Genomic DNA, 20,676 nt, shown 5'->3' on the forward strand with positions numbered 1-20,676 from the left:
GAGGAATGACTGCTGGGAGGAGCACAGAGAGAAAGAATGTTGTGGTGCACCTGTAGCAGCAAAACTAGATGCCTTCATCAACCCCACCTGCAATAAAACATGTCTTTTCTGTATCTATCTTTACAGACACAGCAGTTGCTGTATCTCTCCAACAGTTTGACATTACCTCTGAAGGCACACCCTTTCATTGTCTCTGGAGACAGGTGAATGCCAACAACGTAGCTGTGCTCTTAGACCTTGGGAACGTGTTTCAGCCCCAGGGTTTTAGGATTCCATCACTGCAATAGCTTCTGCCCATGGAACCTTCACACAGCTAGCTTCTGAGATTGTCATTGTTTGGTATAATTTAATTTTAATGTCCTAAATGAAGCAGACTGTAAATTACGAATTGTAAATTGTTGTTGAAAATCAAAACTATGCTTGTAGTTCCCATCATTACTGTTGGCTTACTGTACCACACTGTTGGCTTAGTGTACAATGACTACACATCCACAATTTTCCCCATATTGCATCATTTTGACCTCTAAAACAAGGCCTAATTTAGTTGTGTAATGAATGTATTGTTGCACTTGGGTAAAGGTTGTCAAGCACCTTATAAAACTAATCTGAAAGCTGCAAGAAAAGAGCAAGTATACATATTGCATTCCCTGTGAATGGAAGCAGCTGTCTAAATCATATATGGATTCAAATTTCACCATCCCATTATCAATTTCATAAATTGAAGCAAGCCACCTTAAATAAACATAATCTTTCACCGTTTATTAAATACACATGGATCCATAGATCCACAGTTAAACAACTGTAATTCAAAACATTAAAAATTAAATAATTCTGTGTGTTTTACAAGTTCTGTTATTTTATTATCAGAAGCATACAAAATGGTTGAAATATCTCCTGGTCGACAAGATACTTAAAACAGCATCATCTCTCCCTGCTGAGAGGATGAGTGGCAGTTTAAGGAGCAGTTGTTAAAATATGATACCTCTCTTTAAAGTAGAAGTAGACAGGATTGTGCATAAAAGCAGCAATGGCAAAACAACAAGAAGGCACCCCCAAGTCTCTGATACCTGCAGTTCAGTTCTAGGTATATCACAACTGTCTGTGGCACATATTTTGAAGAGCAAGAAAGATGACACCATGACGGCCATTCAAAGGAAATAAATGCAGTTTGTCCCAAATTTTACCCCTGAAAAAGAGGATGTGTCCAGGAAAAAGAGGACACATGGCAACCCTGTCATGTGACATGACAGACAACCTAATTAACCATTTGTCAAAAGTGAACTAAATTGTGTCTTCGGTTTTCAGCTGGGTATAATTTGAGGGAGGTAAACTTTAAAAACAGACCTGAGTTTGGGCTGCGCAGGAAATGTTCCAAATCTGTCAAGTCCTTGACATTAAAATTGTGAAAAGGTTCAATTTTGTTCACTGAACCTAGCAGTTATTAGCAAGAATAGAATGGAGGGAAAGAGTGGCAGATTGTCGAAGGTATGAGGAAGGCAGCTCTCAATAACATTCTATTAACCTGTTTTTCCTTTCATTGGTCTGAAGTCTTTTGGGAACACCTACTGCTGGGTCCCCTTTCAGGTGACAATATGTACATTCTTGGGATTTGCAGGAGGTGTGTGTAGACAGTTTGTGTGTTCAATGACCACATGAGGTGAGTGGAAGTAGGATCAGACCTTTTGGCCCTGACCATTCACAAAGGTGCTCAGCATATCTTTGGGGTGGGGATGGGGGTGGGGGATTATCTGATAGGAGATTCTGTGAAAAGCAATGCCCTTGATTGCAGATACAATCTACAACCCTGTTTCAGAACTTATATGCATGAAGGAGGAAGAGAGGGTGTAAACACATGTTATCCTGACCCTCGCTCTAGTACAGTGTGAACACCCCTGCCAGGACTGAGCCAGTCCAGAAGCCCCACTGGAATACTTGCCTGGAATGTAGGAACAGGACAGGCCTAGCACATGGTGTCACTGACAGATCACCCAAAGGCACTGACCTCAAAGTCCAACATTCCTCTGAAATGGAAGTATGCGGCTTGGTGGTGATCCACATGCTTTCATCCTGAAGGGCCTGGTCTCATGAGAGCAGCTTTACAACTATGGGAGCCTGTGGGGGAAAGGTTTATCATAACCTCCCTGTTCTTTTCTTTTTTTGTTTTTGTGGGGAGCCAGAACAAGCGATTACCAGCTGCCTGTTCTTTTGTTCAGCCAGAGAGTTCACAGCACTTTCTGTGTCCTCTCTTGGTGTACCTCGAAAGCTCTTCCTGTGATCTTGGTGCTCCTCCACCATGTTTGTCCATCTTTTTTCATGCTTCCTTTCCCCACTCACTAAACATATTGAGCAACTGAGACCCTAAGTACCTGTGACATTGCTGTTTGATGTACCATAAAAAACCGCAAAGAGCAACCGCTAGAAGGAAGAGGCAATAATGGTCAGGATTGCAGCGGGTGGGATGGGGGAGTTGGTACCAAGGAAGGACTTTATCATAATGCAGGTAAAGGTAAAGGGACCCCTGACCATTAGGTCCAGTTGTAACCGACTCTGGGGTTGTGGCGCTCATCTCGCTTTATTGGCCGAGGGATCCGGCGTACAGCTTCCAGGTCATGTGGCCAGCATGACTACGCTGCTTCTGGCGAACCAGAGCAGCACACGGAAACACCGTTTACCTTCCCGCTGGAGTGGTACCTATTTTTCTACTTGTACTTTGACATGCTTTCGAACTACTAGGTTGGCAGGAGCAGGGACCGAGCAATGGGAGCTCACCCCGTCGCAGGGATTTGAACCGCGACCTTCTGATCGGCAAGTCCTAGGCTCTGTAGTTTGACCCACAGCGCCACCCGCATTCCTCCTAATGCAGATAGTAGCTTCAAAAGCATGATTTTAATCAGGACTGCAGCAGGGGAGGAAAATGGTCAAATAATTATCCACCTCTCAACTACCAATGGATACTATCTGCAGTTTTAAAAACATGCACATTAAATATAAGCACATATTTAATGGCACACTTGGTTTGTCTCTGATATGCCCAGTTTTTGTCCGAATGGAGGCAGGGCTTTCTTTCCTGTATGCTTCCCTTTCTGAAAAGCTATCTACTTTCAATAGCATTCCATCTCTAATGGCATGGCATGTCCCCCTGTGCTTTCCACTCTCTTGTTGTTCTGCATTGTATCTGCTTGTGCCCTTGAGCTCTCAACCCCCCTGAGCAAGGAATTCCATTCTCTGCCTGCCTCTATTTATTGCAAGGCACTCTGCACATTGTTCTGGAACTCTATAAATGACAAAAATGCACATAAGAAACTCAAGAGATGGGAGGAGATCATCCCAGGAAAGATGGTGAGTAAAATAAAGTCTTCCCAGGGCATTGATTTGAGGCAAGCTAAAATAAAATAAAATAAATATAATTTTTAAAATGATGAGGTTCCCGGTAAGAGACAGGTTAATAAATCTGCCGGGAACTGTTGTTTGAACGGTGAGTAAGCAAAGCCACTTGCTGAGGCAGGTTGGGTCTGGGATTTCATAGAATTTTTCTAAGAACTAAGGGTTTGCCTGCTGGGCAACAGGCGTGCTTGCCAGTCAAAGATCAGAATGTCACAAAAGTTTAATCTGCCGTGCTTTACCTCCTGCCTCCCTTCCTATTCCTTTATTACTTCTGGTTAAAAAGAAGGAAATCATGTCTATTGACTGAGGGCTCATGGAATTTCTAGAACAAAGATTAGATTAGGCTGCTGAAATTTCAATGGCCAACTTTCTTTATTTTAAAAAAAGAACCTGAATGACATCAGCAAAGCTTGGGGGGGGGGACCCCATAATCTGCTACCGAAAACTTCCATTGGCTGCTGCGAGGCCTGTGTCATTTGACATGACGTATCTCTTTCGGTGGCTTTCCTTCCACACACTGCATCATCAGTCCCTTTCTTGGTATTGGAAATCCCTTCTTCGTGCCCAACAGCATTCCGGTTTAGCAATGCAGCGATCAGCAGTACATTTTACCGAGCTCCCAAGGGGGCAAGGACGAGGGCCATGGGTATTCAATGGGAGGAGAAAGAGACTGCAGCTGGGAAAGGGAGATGGAGTTGAGATGGAGGAGTTCGGGGAAAAGGTGAGCAGAAAGCAAGGTGGGTATATTTTCTTTTCCCCACCAAGGAATAATTAACATCACCCAAAACTCAAAATGTGGGAAATCGATGCGAAGAAACAAAGCACACATTGGTGTGGTGTTTAAAACAATGTATTACTTCAGGATCCCAAAGTAATCTCCAATAAATCCAGAGAGCTGCAGTAGGGAACATAGGAATCTGCCTTATGTCTTGCACTACTGTCTACTAGGCCTGGGCGATATATCAATATATTGCCCAGGACCAGTATGATGGCCAGACCGCGATGGTGATTTCACTCAGCGGTATATCACTAGTGAAACCACCACCACTGGTGAGTCCCTCCAGCGCCCAGCACGCCGCGGGAGAAACAAGCTTCAGCCACTCTCTGGAGGCAGAGGGACTCAGGAGCCATGGCAGTCTCACCAGCGATATACCACTGAGTGAAACCGCCATCATGGTCTGCCCCTCATCCCAGCACAGAGGGAGAGACAAATTGTATACAGCTTGTTCCTCTGTTTCTTTAAACTGCTTGGCTGAGGAGCACGCGGCTGCCCTCACCTCAGTCCAGCAATTTTATGGAGTCCCCACCCCGCCAAAGGCTCCGTTAAACTGCTCCTGATCCCCAGCTGAGGGAGCCCCAATCCTGCCAGCATGCAGGCGGGAGAAGGATTCAGGTTCCCTCAGCTGGGGAGTGGGAGGTTTTTACGCTCCCTGGCTGAGGTGCACAAATAAGCCCCCATCCTTTCGGTATATGCACGTGCCAGTAGGATGGGAGGTTTGCTCAGCCAGGGGTTAAAGCCTTCACGCTCCCCGGCTGAGAGGCCGTGCCAGTGAAGGCAAAGGGAGAACTGCTTTCTTTTATAAGTTCTGAATCTTCCAACATTCAACCTCATTGGATGGCCATGAATTCTAGTGTTATTATGTCACAGGGAGAAAAACCTTTCTCTATCCGCTGTCATTCATAATTATATAAACTTCTGCCACCTCTTATTCACCCTTTCTCTAAACTAAAAAGTCCACAAACATTGCAACCCTTGATCATTTTGTTTGCCCTTTTCCGAACCTTTCCCAACTCCATAATACTTTCTGAGTGAGAGTTATTTCCCTTGGTCTGATCCCATGCTGCTTTGATACCATCGGCAAGAAAGGACCACACCATTTAGCAGATAATGTGGTTCTTTCTTGCAGATGTTCCTGGAGCACCATGAGGTCAGATGGTGGTTTAGTGTGTCTAGAGCTGCTCTCGTTGCATATGTATTGGACCTTTGTGATGTGGTACATACAGTAAATGGTCACCAAACCACAAATACAGTTTGCTTCCTTAACCTTCCTTTCTGACTCATTTCCTAGAGAAACAATTGGTTGCTGACGGAAATATATTCCCCACATAACCACTGCTCCTGTGAGCTAGAGAGGGGAAGTTGGCCAGTGGTGGTAGGAAGTGCAAGGAAATAATATTTCTGTTGAGAAATGTATGGGAATTCTTGGTTGGATTGGAAGCGGGTTTGAAATCTGAGCTGTAGGCTGCTTTTTATGGGCCAAATGACACTTCAGTTGGGTGGTTTGATCTCACTATGCTTTATTTTCATTAATGAAATGCAGTCACAGTGGGCTGCCAACTGGATCAGAACTGTCATCCGGGGGGGGGGGAGTGTTTAACCCTTTCCTCCATGGTCATTTTCCCTATCAAAATCCTCCATTGATTATGGAAATGAAATGGCAAGGTTTTCTTTCCCTCTCTACAACTACTCTGGTCAAATGGTTAGCCCCAAGTCACCTCAGCTGGTGCACGGCACTTTGCAAAAAGAAAACGATGGGAAAGCCAATGATGGATCTCTCACAGAACATGTATTTTGGACCTCCATTATGATAAGGTAAAGGTAAAGGCAAAGGTACCCCTGCCCATACGGGCCAGTCTTGCCAGACTCTAGGGTTGTGCGCTCATCTCACTCTATAGGCCGGGAGCCAGCGCTGTCCGCAGACACTTCCGGGTCATGTGGCCAGCGTGTCAAGCTGCATCTGGCGAGCCAGCGCAGCACACAGAACGCCGTTTACCTTCCCGCTGGTAAGCAGTCCCTATTTATCTACTTGCACCCGAAGGTGCTTTCGAACTGCTAGGTTGGCAGGCACTGGGACCGAACGACGGGAGCGCACCCCGCCGCAGGGATTCGAACCGCCAAACTTTCGATCGGCAAGTCCTAGGCGCTGAGGCTTTAACCCACAGCGCCACCCGCGTCCCGTGTCCATTATGATAGAAACACTGTTTAATTGCATTAACAAAAACATTGGCTCATAAAAGAGCATTTGCTTGAGGATCCGCTTTCTGGGTTGGTATCTTCCTAACCACTTCTCTCTTCTTCCACACAACTGCTTTCATCCTTTCACTTTCTGGTATCACTTGAGAGTCAGCAGTTGATTCTGAATTCACCAACCCCTCTGCCCCATGCAGCGATCAATTCTTCTGCCTTCAGGCTAGGGAAGGGGGGTTCTTGGCAACCTGCCATTGAATGGACCACTCTCGAAGGGCATGTAGCCTGGCACTGACTGCTCTGCCTAGCAGGGGATCCCCAGCAGGAATGGCCCAAACTTGCCACTGTCACCCAGACCCCTCGCCATCCCAGTATGGAAGAATGACGCTGTTGCTGGAAGGCCAGTGGTTTATCCAGTGCAGTGCCAAGCCACCTATTGAGTTAGTGCAAGGATATCTGCTTGCACAACAAAAAATCCCCCCTCTCCCTGCTGCTGTTGTGTGGTTTTCACAGATGATAAGTTTATTTGCACACATCTCAAGTTTTCACCACTGTCTGGCGTGAATTGAAAATTTACTGTCGGACAAACCCCAGCGTGAGCCTCTGTGCATCTCCACATCTCGGTGGGGAAGTTTCTGTCAGTAAGAGACTTTGGGCAGCTTGTCAGCTGTTACTGATCTTCTGTGTAAGAAACCATTGAAAAGCTTTGAAGGAAATCCAGAGTTCCTTGATATGTCATTTGAAAACCATACCCCAGTGATAATAGCATGTGAATGACTCAAAAGAGGGCATTTTGGGTTGGCAAAAGTTGGCTTTAGCTGCACCTATCTGGGTTCTAATATCCCAGTGACTTTCATCCAAGAGGACACTAAGCTGCCTTCCCAAGTTGTGCTCTTATGAGCAAGGCACTGTGAATACAAAATGCTTCCTTTATTTTCTGCTCAGTAGAGCTTCCTGTACAGTACAATGAGGTAGAGTTGTTTGCAATAAAGGACTGGTGTTGCATGTCGAGTCCTGTGCCCCGTTCCGTTGCTGTCACACACACGTAACTTGCCACATCTCACTGCATTTCATTAACCGTGTTCCTGGAAGTCGTGGCCGCTGTGTAAACAGTTAAGCTTCGAGAATACACTCCTTGGTGATGTAATCTGCTTATTTACAACATCTGTCCAGGCATCCCTTGATAACTCGGTTAAAATGGCAATGGTAGTTACATAAGTCCGTTCTGCTCGTATACAGATTCTTGGATGATATCACGAAATGCACCAGCCTGTCTTGCAGGGCATAGAAACAGCTTGTACATTCCCTTGAAGGACTGGCTATATGGGAGACACAGAGTTTAAATGTTTTTCAGACATAAAAATAACTTATGGGTTTGAAGAGATATGGCAAAGGTTTTCAAGGTTGCACATAATAAGGTACAGAAATGTGGAAATGATTATTTTAAGAGGCAGACCAAACAATGCCATGCTACTGCATGCAACCTTTCGCTGACATTTTATTTTATTTTAAAAGCAGAAGTAGTTTCTGAAGACTGCATAGGTCAGTGATGAGGTAGGTAGCTGGTCTCAGGTTCAGTCCTTGGCCTCTCCTAAAAGGGTCTTTGCCTGAGACCTTGGAGAATGCCTGCTAGTCTTAGATAGCAGGAGTGGTCCAAATGAACCCACTACTCAGTATATGGCTACTTGAGAAATCCTTGAAAAAGAGGGCAAAGTTTTCAAAGTTTTCTGGGGTTCATGGGTACTGCTTAATGTTCCAGCCACATTTTTCCTGTACAGGAAATATGCCATTATAAAATGCTGGCTTTAGCAATTAAAGTAATGTCTATAACTGAGATCCAGGCTTGTTGGAATACCTATTCTCAGTACCCACTGAGAAATGGAAATGTGTTTTCCCCCGAGGAAGGGAAGAATGGTTAACTCAAAGGTCTTTTATATTTTAGGAGAAATAAGTTGATGCGTATTGGGCAATGGAGTTCATCAGTAGAAAGCTGAAACTCATCTGATGCTATCCATGAAATGCCCCAACAATTTCAGAGCAAAAACATCACCTGATTGCTGCCGCTGACAATGTCTCCATGTAAATGGAAACCGAAGCATCTTCAGGCTTCAATGAATTGAAGTGATTTAACTAATAAACTAGAGTTAGGTTTGACAGAACAATGCTGGCAATGATCGGTGAATCAAGCCAGAGCTCCTGAGTAAGGGAGGGGGAAAATAAAAGAGTTTCATTCATTAGCTGTAAGTTATTGTCAGTACCCAAGTCCCGACTGGTAGAAATAACCTCAGCACAATAAGATGCAGTATATTCATTGGAAATAAATTCAGTGCTCTGAGAAGATGAAGTGAATAGGGAAGTTACCTATTGGGAGGAGTCTGTATGAGTGATCCAAATCTGGAACTTAATGAGCCCCCAGGAGATTATGGAAAAATAAAGAACCACAAGAAGCATTTGATAAAACTAAGGTTGCAGTCATGCTTTGTATGCAGTTACTTGGTCCATCCACCTGGATGGCACTGGTCAGGTTGTCATCTGGCTTGGAGGGTGGGGAAGACTCATGATTTAAGACGCATTGCTACAATAATGCTACAATATTCATGCATACTTCCCAGGGGTATGGAGTCACATCACATGGAAGCGGCGATCCCACTTCTGGGTACATGTGTGTGAAGGCTCTATGTTCAGGGTGGAACATGAATCCTTGCATGTGTGAGTTTACAGTGTTCCTGTATGGCCTATGTTAACCTTGCGAATATGTAGGGGACCTGTATCTTTCAGGCGCCTGTGGTGCCGAAATGGTACATCTGATCCCCTAAATAAGAGCAGTGTGGTTGTGAGCATGAGTCTGTGCAGATTATAAATAGCACGGCTCATGAAACTGAAGCAAAAATAATCATTTTTTTTTAAAAAAATTGCAATTATTTTTCCAGCTGGAAAAATAGAGGCACATAGAATGTGCTTGGTAAGGTTGATCAGTTTCAAATGACACCGTAAGTCAGCGAAGAATGAACAATAGAACTTCTGAGACTTGTTCTTAGACACCATTGTGCAATAATTACCTGCTTATTTACTGTAAGTTTAAGCTCAGAGCGTCACTTAAAGCTTTACATCTCCCGCGCTGCCAAAATACATGCATGACAGAAATAAACTAAAACATCATATCCATCCATCCCTGCAAACTAGCTTTAGCAAAACAAAGACCAAGTTGTATACGGCTTCCATGGGCACACCCTGGAGACTCAATATAGCCATTGTGGGTTTGGCACATTCACTTCCCCGGTGTATTTCACATTCCCAGCTGGAGCGCATGCTGACACCTCTGGGTAACATCAGCCTCCAGAATGAAGGCACATGATGCAGTTTTGCTGCAGAAGAAGCTAAGAAGGTTTGTTAAATGAAGAAGAGAAGAAGAGTTTGGATTTGATATCCCGCTTTATCACTACCTGAAGGAGTCTCAAAGCGGCTAACATTCTCCTTCCCCTTCCTCCCCCACAACAAACACTCTGTGAGGTGAGTGAGGCTGAGAGACTTCAGAGAAGTGTGACTGGCCCAAGGTCACCCAGCAGCTGCATGTGGAGGAGCGGGGAACCAAACCCGGTTCACCAGATTACGAGTCCACCGCTCTGAACCACTACACCACACTGGATCTTGCCAGTGGTACCTCGGGTTAAGAAATTACCGTAATTCGTTCTGGAGGTCCGTTCTTAACCTGAAAGTGTTCTTAACCTGAGGTACCACTTTAGCTAATGGGGCCTCCTGCTGCCGCTGTGCGATTTCTGTCCTGAAGCAAAATTCTTAACCCGAGGCACTATTTCTGGGTTAGCGGAGTCTGCAACCTGAAGCATCTGTAACCTGAAGCATCTGTAACCCAAGGTAACCCTGTATATGCAAGCCACTCTGCAAGCTGAGTGTAATATTTCTTTGGTTAAAAAAAATAAAATCCTAATTTTTTGTATATGCCGTTGCATTCCAGCTCTTTGTTTATTTGTACGTCATTACCTTGGGTGTTTGTGTAACAAAAGAGGATTTTTTTCTGCTCCTTATGGGTTCATCAGCAGCTGGCGCAACAGTCACATTCCTTTCAGTAACACATCATACTTTGTTGCTGTGGATACCGTTGTGATGCTGCAAACAAAGGATTAGAAAACAACATAGTATTCCCTCTCCCTTTGACCAAAGGTTCTGCTTCCGTAACATATTAGCAAGATGAACACATGGCCTCACAGAAAGAGCCTCTGGAGGCTGACCATTCCATAAGGCTTTGCTTTTTTGTAATTCTGGCTTATCTAAAATTGCTAATGGGACATTGGAGCCCTATTTTCATCAGGTCTTTGGATTTCTGTAACGCTTTGGGGGCACCCATAGAGCTATAATGCTAAAAGGAAGCGATATAACTTTATGTTTCTGGTTGCAGAAGTTAATAGGCAATTGTAAAATCAGTCCTTTCAGCAGAATCTGAATCAGAATGTTCAGGCATAAGTAAGGTCAACATATTCCTAGTAGTTTTAATCTGAACATCTAGGGCAGGGGTCGGCAAGGCTTACCGGGCATGGGCCGGATCACTCCTGCGGAGATCCAGTGCAGTGCGACACCAGAAATTGCTTCTGCGCATGCCCAGATGCAGGAAATCGCACCTGCGCAGAAGTGATTTTCGGCGTCTGGGCATGCGCAAAAGCGATTTCCGGAGCCATGGAAGAGAGTCCCCACGCCGCACTGCACCGGTTTAGCGCAGCGCATGGGGACCTGCCGAGCAGGCAGCACGGTTCAGTGGTGGCTCATGGGCCGGTTAAGCCAACCTCTGATCTAGGGGAAAGAAAAACCAGTATTTGTCTGGTGCACAATGCTTGGCCTGAGAAAACCACTGGAGTAAGACCCTGAAACAAATCACACAGTCACAAAACTGCACTTATTTTCAATCTGTATAGCCACTGTTGCCAATCCAGGTGGAATGTTCAAGCAAACAGATTGAGCATGCACAAAAGAGTGCATGTTGATGCCCAGACCATGAAAATGAACTTGCTTTATTGTGAATTAGTTTGGAATCTTCGTTTGAGCTGGATCATTCAAGGGACAAACATCCAAGTAGGACTTTATCCACCACGATGCAATGCTACCCACCCCTAACTTGGACAGCCACTCCAGAAGCATAGCATGATCAATGGCATTGAAAGCCGCTGAGAGGTTGAGGAGAATTAACGGGGGCAACTTTCCCCTGTCTCTCTACCGACAGAGGTCATCATACAGGGTGACAAAAGCAGTTTCTGTGCCCAAACCAAGCCTCAACCCTGATATAGAGCTTGCACCAGGCAATCTGATCTGCAAGCTTAAGGTCCCAGTATATTATTAGAGTAGATCACTGAGCCTCTTGGGCTATCTGATCAGAAGATCAGCGGTTCGAATTCCTGCAACGGAGTGAGCTCCCGTTGCTCTGTCCCAGCTCCTGCCAACCTAGCAGTTCAAAAGCATGCCAGTGCAAGTAGATAAATAGGTACTGCTGCGGTGGGAAGGTCAGCGGCATTTCCATGCACTCTGGCACTGGTCATGGTTCTCTGTGCGCCAGTAGCGGTTTAGTTATGCTGGCCACATGACCCGGAAAGCTGTCTGTGGACAAATGCTGGCTCCCTTGGCCTAAAAGCGAGATGAGTGCCGCAACCCCATAGTTGCCTTTGACTGGACTTTACCGTCCAGGGGTCCTTTAACTTTACTTTTACCTTACCTTTAGAGTAGATCACCCAGTGTGGGATCAATATACCCTAGCATTATATAAAACTGTCTAAAGTACCAGTTGATCTTAAAATGAGAAAAGGTGCAGTATGGGCAAAGGGGAAGGTGTTAGACTGGCCAGGAGGAGGAGCCTCAGTGCTCTGCATCAGACTCTCCTCCCTTGGAGGTTTTTAAGCAGAGGTTACATGGTCTTCTGTCCTGGATACTTTAGTTGAGATTCCTGCATTGCAGCATGTTGGACCAGGTCATTCTTGTGGTCCCTTCCAACTCTATGATTCTAATGGGCTCCTGAATTGGCAAACCCTTAGCTTGTCGTTGTTTAGTCGTGTCCAGCTAGAATGCTGTCAAGGCCACCGCCATGGCAGAACTGCCTTTGCTTATTTTCCTACCAGTGTTGAACATTTGCAAAGCATTTCAGACTTCAGGGAAGAAAAATGGGGGGGGGGGACCAACATCTATAGCTCAGGACAGATCAAAGATTTGTTTTCACAAAGGTCAGATTTTCCATGTCAGGTTCATGAACTCTATGAAATAACCTGAGGCTTTGGGATCAAAAAGAGCGAAAAGATGGGAAGGTATTGAAAGAACACATTGTCCACAAGATCAAGACCTCTCACTGGGCTCTGGTCTTCTGGCTTTGCCCTGCTGAGCAATCTGAGAATGGGCTTTTGAGCGACATTTAATCAGTTTGACTTACAGGAATGTCACAAAAGAAAGAAAGTTGTTTCTCAAAAGTTGGAAGTCTGAGAAAGGTCAAAGATCTCCTTGTCTAATTGCATGTCAAGTATTTTGGGGTGGGTGGGGGTGGGGGGCTTTATGCATGGAATTTTGGAAGAAAGCACATCGCACAACAATATCACTAGAAATATTTCTTTTTAAACCCTTATTATAATCATATATCATGGAAGCACTTATGGAATAACTTGTGTAAAACACTCTTAAGGAAAAGTTCATTCATTTGAAAGCTTGGAGATATGTCACACACACACACGTGTGTAACAAACTACAAGGCTAACATAAAATCAGTTTATATTCAAAGGAGCTAAAACAAACTCAGTAATTGAGATTGGCTTTCATCGTATGCAAAATTATTGCTCCAAAAAGTAAGAAGTAGATTTACAATTGCCCATATATAGCTTTGCACTGTAATGTTTCCCACAATTTTCGTGATCACTGCCACTCATGTGACAAATGTGGTATCCCAGTACACAGTTCTTTCCTCCTATTTGAAATTTAGTGCAACATAGTGGTAAAGGTAAAGGGGTAATGGGGACCCCTGACCATTAGGTCCAGTCATGACCGACTCTGGGGTTGTGGTGCTCATCTCGCTTTATTGGCTGAGGGAGCCGGTGTACAGCTTCCAGGTCATGTGGCCAGTATGACTAAGCCGCTTCTGGCAAACCAGAGCAGCGCACAGAAATGCCGTTTACCTTCCCACTGGAGCAGTACCTATTTATCTACTTGCACTTTGACGTGCTTTCGAACTGCTAGGTTGGCAGGAGCTGGGACCAAGCAACGGGAGCTCACCCCATCGCGGGGATTCGAACCGCCGACCTTCTGATCGGCAAGTCCTAGGCTCTGTGGTTTAACCCACAGAGCCACCCACATACTACTACAGTGTAAAAGGAACATTAAAAATTGGGACAGAAGTGCTAGCATTAAAACTAATAAAGCTAACGCAATAAACTGGAATGCAGTCTTTGCATCTCAGTGACCTTTCTAATCACTGAAAGGCAGTTTAAGTATGAGAATGAGGAAAATCACCGAAGCTTCTATTTGTTATTCTTATCACACAGAGAAGTACTCTGGAATGACCCCTTTAGTGTTTGACTCTAGGCCAGCCTTCGCCATCTTAGTGCCCTCCATATTTTGGGACTACAATCCCCATCAGCATGACAGTGGACAAGGATGAAGGGAGTTGTAGTCCAGCAACACCTCGAAGGCACCAGGTTGGGGACAGGTAGAATTAGAAGAAACTGTGTTGGTTGCTTTTTATTTACAGTATTCTGAAATTTACATCCTGACAACCAGTTACTCATGGCCTCTCTAGTAGCTCAAATCTGGAGCTTTTTCTAGCAGTGTATACCGCAGACCCTGGGCACCACTTCAGATCCAGGTGAGAAGAAGCTTCCGGTAAGGAAACTAAACCAAGTCAAGGGAGAGTTTAAACCCCTCCCCCATTGAATTAAAACAGAAAAATACTGCAAGGGACAACAAGCCTCAGTTAATGAGTCCTCAAATTTTCTTACAGGATAGTGCATTTATTTGTTACCCTGATCTTAGAGAAAGGTATAAAAATGGAAATCCATCCTATTCCAAATAAATCTGAGAATAAATGCTCAGTAAATCATAGTGGAAAATAGCTTTATTTTTGATAAACAATAATACTAGAAATAATGGAAATCTTTAAAAAGGATTCAGCTATTGCGCCCAAGTAAGTCTTAGATCCTTTCATTTATATGCTGATGAATTTATGCCTCACATTTTGATGGGTTATTGGGTGTCAGCAAGAAAAAACCCCTCAACAACCTTCTGTAAGACCTCGTTCAACAGAGTGATGAAGTGCATATTTCATTGTGCTTTTCTGGGGGAGGGGGAAGGAAACCACACTTAGCTGCAGAAATCCTGCCTTTCATGTTTGAGACACATTTTAATTTGTATGAAATAAGGCTACCATGACTAGAGGATATAAGGCAGCTGTTCTATGCCAGAAAAGAGCAAAAACAAAACAAAACACCCAAACAAATTATTGAATTATCTTATTGTACGCAAAGATAGCAAAGTTTTCACTCAAAGTTTTCCTGCATGATGTGGCTCATTTAGGTCCTTTCTGGGGCTGTTTCTGGGGCTGAGACAGTTTTGATTGCATTGAAGGATGACCTACACTGAGAATAAGGGGAATACATCCATCTTGGTTGCTGGACATAGGAACGTAAGAGCTTCATCAGACCAAAGGCCCATCTTGTCCTGCATCCAGTTCTCAAAGTAGCCAACCAGATGTCTTTGGGACGCCCAAATGCAAGACATAAGACATAAGGTGCCTTTTCCCACATTGATGAGGCAGCTGATGGAGGACACATATCTGTTTTCTGCCCAGTGCATCCATTTTGTGGTCAGTAAAGACACCACACTGTCCTCTTTGTGACTGGCACCCACAGCCCTTTTCAAAATTCCAAATGTGCTCATCTGTGCAAAAACTTTGGCAACCCTGTCTCTGATTTATATATATAATGCATTGCTATAATATTATCTGTTCAACTATGAAACCTGTTTTCACCATTGGAACAACTCTGAGTAACATTAGTCTCTATGGTCCAGCTTCAGCTATCCAAGCCATAGAAACATACCAATTTTATGCAGCAATTCTAACTTCTTGAGATACCAAACCAATGCTCAGAATTTGTAATGCATACAGTATTATTGTTACCGTATTTTTCGCTCTATAAGACGCACCAGACCACAAGACGCACCTAGTTTTTTGGAGGAGGAAAACAAGAAAAAAAATATTTTGAATCTCAGAAGCCAGAACAGCAAGAAGGATCGCTACGCAGTGAAAGCAGCAATCCCTCTTGCTGTTCTGGCTTCTGGGATAGCTGTGCAGCCTGCATTCGCTCCATAAGACGCACACACATTTCCCCTTACTTTTTAGGAGGGAAAAAGTGAGTCTTATAGAGCAAAAAATACGGTACTTAAAATCTGTATGCAAATATTACTGGAAGCTGCAAACATAAGTTCTGACACAATGTGCTTCCCTTGACCGACAAAAGGGGGAAAAAAAGAGACTGAAACCCCCCCTGAAAAAAAGACTGAACTTGTGATCCATCATTTGTAAGGAATTTCTGAATGGGACTGCTTATAACTGGTGCCCTTTTTACTGAAGTGTACGTAGTTATATTCTGCCATAAATAAAAGAAACATTATGTCCCATCCGGGCACACTCTTTGCATGCTAAGTGAATATTTGGAGTAAATGATGCGTTTTTTGAAATGAATTTTCCATATTCTCCATCGTTCTGTGCAGAAATGTTCAGGACGTACAGTCATCTATCAGACTAAGCAGAGAAAGTGGAGCATTATTTCATTCCTCAAATTTCTGAGTGCCCACACATCTTTGGTTCTCATGACTTCCTTATTGTTCAGTCATTTATATCAAAGATGTTTTAGGCATTCAGGAAGTGTATTATTATGCTTCACTGCAGAATGCTGGATTCTATAACATCTTTCATTCAAAATGGGTTTCAAAAGAATTTATTGAACACAAAGTTTTTGTTTTTAAAAAATATGGTGTTAGCCACAGCTGTAGTAAAAAGGGGTGGGGTTTTTTAAAAGGATGATATTTATTTACCGTTAAGATTATTTTTAAATCATCTATGCCAGATGCCCAGATTGGACTGCGTATGCGTACCCCTGTGTCCCCCCAGAAAAAAAAACACTGGGTCTGAGATTAAACTGGGGATTAGAGTAATGTGTACATAAGGGCAGTGCTTTTTTCTTCTTCTAAAAAAATGTTTAGGGGTACTCTCATTTTCCTACTCATATTGAAATTCTGCCTCTCAATGAGGCCAAACCTAGATTCACAAAATGTTTAGGGGTATGCGTCCCCCTGCGCCCCCCCGAAAAAAGCACTGCATAAGGGCACCAATGTAGCTCCAAAGCACAGGAACACCATGCCATTTCCCTATGCAGTTCCTGGGTTGTCCTCAAGACTCTCTCTCCAAATACAACCTTTTATTTTCCCTCATCTTTGTGATGGCACCTCTTCCACCCAAACCAGCAAAAATGCTCAGAAAGAGGCGGACAAACCAACAGATTTGTGGATCTGTGGTGGAACATTATTATAAAACCATTCATAACCATATCAGGTAAAAGCAAATTTGTCCTGCTATGCTAGCTGCTGGCTTGGAAATAAGGAAAATGTTCTAAGTGGCGCTTAAAAAGAAAAAAAGAAAAAGCAAAGCCGTCTATGTTCAAACCAGCCAAAATTGCTCCGGTGGCTTTTTTATTCTGGAGTTTGGCAACCATGACATGATCGTCTTGTTAGAAGACCCAAAATGACTGCAGACATCCTGCCCTGACCAGGGAGATCCGGGATATGCTGGCAGAAGTCTAGGAAAAGTGTATCCTTGCTCTACATAGCTGCGCCTTTCCGGTCAAGCCTTGGCTGTCCTGCTTGAAAGGGATTGCATTGAACAGGTACAATAATAAAGAACAGCTTTCCTTCAGTGGCTCCTCTGCAAGATCCTATGAAATGAGGCGAGCCCAACTAGAAGAGAAGAGAATCTTGTTGCTATTAGGAGCTTCGCAGCAGCCAAAGATAATGCGGTGGCAGTACTAGCAGGAGCTTCACAGACATTGATCAAGCCTTGAACTGGTTATGGCTGTTCATTGTGAGAGGTCTAAGCCAAGCTACAACAGTGCCAAATGAACATGCAAGACATCAGGGCGCATTACTCTAGGAAGGTCAATTCTGTTTGTATTGCAAGCTCAGAATAGTTCTCATGGGTTTATTTTACTTTCTCCCTGGATTTGTCAGCGTTATCTTTTGCCAAGCAAAGGCCGTCGTTTCAGAGCTGCTCCTTTGGGCCTGTCACTGACAAAACACTACAAAGACTGATGCAATCACACAGGTCCATTTCATTCTGCTATCTAGTCCCCTTCTGTTCTCTAGTAATAATGCCATTGCCTTCTATAAAAAGAGAGATAGCGACAGAAAGTATTACAACAGGCTGTGTCCATAATATCTCCTAAACAAATTTGCTCATTGGGTGGTAGGGATATACTGTACTGATTTTGTTTTCTTGTTTTTCTACATTTCCACTGTGATTTTTTTAGATACAAAATTATCAGCATTTTAATGCAAATTCCTCCTACTATGCACATTCATGGATGTGGATAGCATGGGTTTCCATCTTTCTCTTCTGTCCTGGACAAGCCAGAGAAACTCGCTTATGTATGCATCTGTTAAATACAAGAGTAACAAAGTGGATGGGTATTTCTTTGCAAGCAGCCAAGACCTAGCCAGTCCTCATTCACAAGCCAGGAATGGGGCTTGCTGACACCACTGACTGTTCTACAGCACACACAGTCAATTCATAGGCTCCAACTGCCCAGCTGAAATCAAACTTGTGTTGTGTAGAAATTTATTATCTCCATCTTACAGATGGAGACACCAAGGGATTATATGATTTGCCCATATTCACAAAGTGCAGGACCTGGAATTTAAAACCTAGATATCCTGAACTCTGCTCCCAAATGAGATGGATAATCTTAGAGAGCAAGAGAGAGACTCTGTTTTCTGTCTTGTGGAGATAGGATATTTATACACTTCAGAGTTACCATTCCACAGAAATAAAAAAAAGCGAATGTTTTCTTGCTTGGAAACTGCCTAGTTTTACTCCAATTTAGAGCATTTGTTTCTGCAAAATAAAGAAATAAATCACACTTGAAATACAGAATAAAGCTACAATCCTTAAAGAATATTTACAGTATCCCTGTTGGTATCTGTTTCAGATTTGGGACTCAGCTACATCAGTGAAGAAAAAAAACATTTTATATGAGTTATAACACTGTGATACAATGCTCTGTGGAGTCTTGTCTTTTGCCAACAGGATTTCCCTTTATGAAGTTTACAGTGTGTTTAACTGAATCACATTTTTTATGTGTCTAGATCCAGCCTCTGATTGAGGTTATGTATATGTTGTTGTTTTAAGCCGATCTATATCTATCTATCTATCTATCATCTATCTATCTATCTATCTATCTAATCTATCATCTATCTATCTATCTATCTAATCTATCATCTCTCATCTCTCGCTCTCTATAGGTTTTTAAACATTGTTTTAATAAATTCACTTGTTTTAACTGTTTTATATATTAAATAATAATAATAATAATAATATAAAAATGCACTCACACTTATTTTATATATGTTCGGGGTTATTAGCTAAACTAATAGTGTTAGATCCAAACTTAGCCATCCTTAGAGTAGACCCATTGAAATCAAGGGAGATTCAGTCCCTTTTTATTTCAGTGGGTCTACTCCAAGCTCGACTTACAGGACCATCCAAACCTTGTCTGGGCAGGTGAAGTGTGGTGGAGCAGAGAAGTCACAGTCTAATCCTCAGCTCCAGCCTCAGAACACCCCAGAACATTTGGGGGCTTTCTGAAGGCCCAACTTTGGGAATTTCCACCTGCTCATTTGGAGCTCCATGCCAGCAGAGTGATGGTGTCATCTAAGGTTGCCATACATCCCAGAATTTCTGGAAATATGCCAACCCTATGCCGTCACTTCATGGGAACAGCCAGCAGAGCAGGGTGGAGGGAGATCTTGCATTGGATTGATGATTAAGCTTGGAGCCATTCATTGACTTCATTTCAATTCAATTATCATTTTTAAAATTATTGTTGTTAATACTACTTCTTCATCTACTACTAATAGCAGCACTGATACACAAGCAAAAAAGACAGGTCCTATTTTAACTCTTCCATCAGGAGGACTTAAAAGTGCTTAAGGCTGTGGTACTAGCCTCTCTTTTCATAGCAGTAGGTGCTATGGAATCTAGCAGGGCTGTCTTCTTTTAGACATGCACTTAAGGTTTACTCCTTGTTAAAAGCACTTGAAATATATATTATCTGCCTCATTAGATAAATGATAATGAATGCTGATAAATGATAATGTGTGCTTGGTGATTCTCAAAAGGTCATAGTTAGTTTCTTCCATTTATTTGCATCTCTCTTTTCCCCAATCCAGATGAATCCCTTATCTAGGTATCCACTGAGCAAATGTTAACAACGTACAGCACGGTGCTATGCAGGTTTGTTCAAAAGTAAGCCTCTGGGGTTGGGTGACTATACCTGAATTTCAGTTTCTCATTTTCCCAGCCTTAAGTTCAGTTCTTCAGAATTTCCACATCCGTTTTCTGATTCATTTAAAGTCCTCAGGAAAAAATATTCAGCATTTTAGTGCAAATTTTTGCCTAACGTAATAGACACATTTTTGCAAACCAATTTCCCCCTAATACCACACACTTTTGTGTGTTATTCTCACAGATATAAGCATTTTTATGTACACTTTATTATGCATATTTTTGTATACACTGCTTGGCTGGAGAACACACTTGTGAACACACAGAGAAGTACAAAATTCAAGGGATGGGTGTGTTTCACCCTTTGCTTGGGGAAGTGCAAATGATGTAGGTTCACCTTTAAATGCTAACTGAATTGAATGTCTCTCCCATCCCTACAATCCCCACTGTCTTCAATGAAACCTATTCTCTGGTAAGTCTTTTAGGACTGCAACTTGAGGTCCACATGCTCAACACGTGTGCCATCCTTTACTGAATTACACAGCGTAGTAAAGGTGAGAGGCACAATGGCTGGTATTTGTTTGTCTATTTTAAAGCACTTGTGGGGGCTGCCTGTCTGGGGGGAGGCAGAGTGTACATTGGCTTTGTTTCATAGACCAGCAGGGAATGCAAGCCAGTGCCATTAGAGCAGCTGGTGTCAATTTTTTAAAGTGTTAATGTAAATGGAAAATGTTTTTGTTAAACGGTCGGGTCACAGTAACATATCCTATAATGAATGTCTCTCAGGAATTAACTA

General features: G+C 43.2%; 1 long non-coding RNA gene across 1 annotated transcript in view; it reads left to right on the plus strand.

The window, feature by feature from the left end:
- The first annotated feature begins 3,181 nt into the window (after positions 1-3,181).
- LOC144327452 (uncharacterized) overlaps positions 3,182-20,676 on the plus strand; it is a 28,041-nt gene continuing 10,546 nt past the window's right edge. The window contains exon 1 of the long non-coding RNA XR_013392504.1: positions 3,182-3,339. This is a non-coding gene — a long non-coding RNA (uncharacterized LOC144327452). The remainder of the gene's footprint in view (positions 3,340-20,676) is intronic.

This window comes from Podarcis muralis, chromosome 1 (genome assembly GCF_964188315.1).
Source record: "Podarcis muralis chromosome 1, rPodMur119.hap1.1, whole genome shotgun sequence".
In the NCBI taxonomy this organism is placed as follows: Eukaryota; Metazoa; Chordata; class Lepidosauria; order Squamata; family Lacertidae; genus Podarcis; species Podarcis muralis.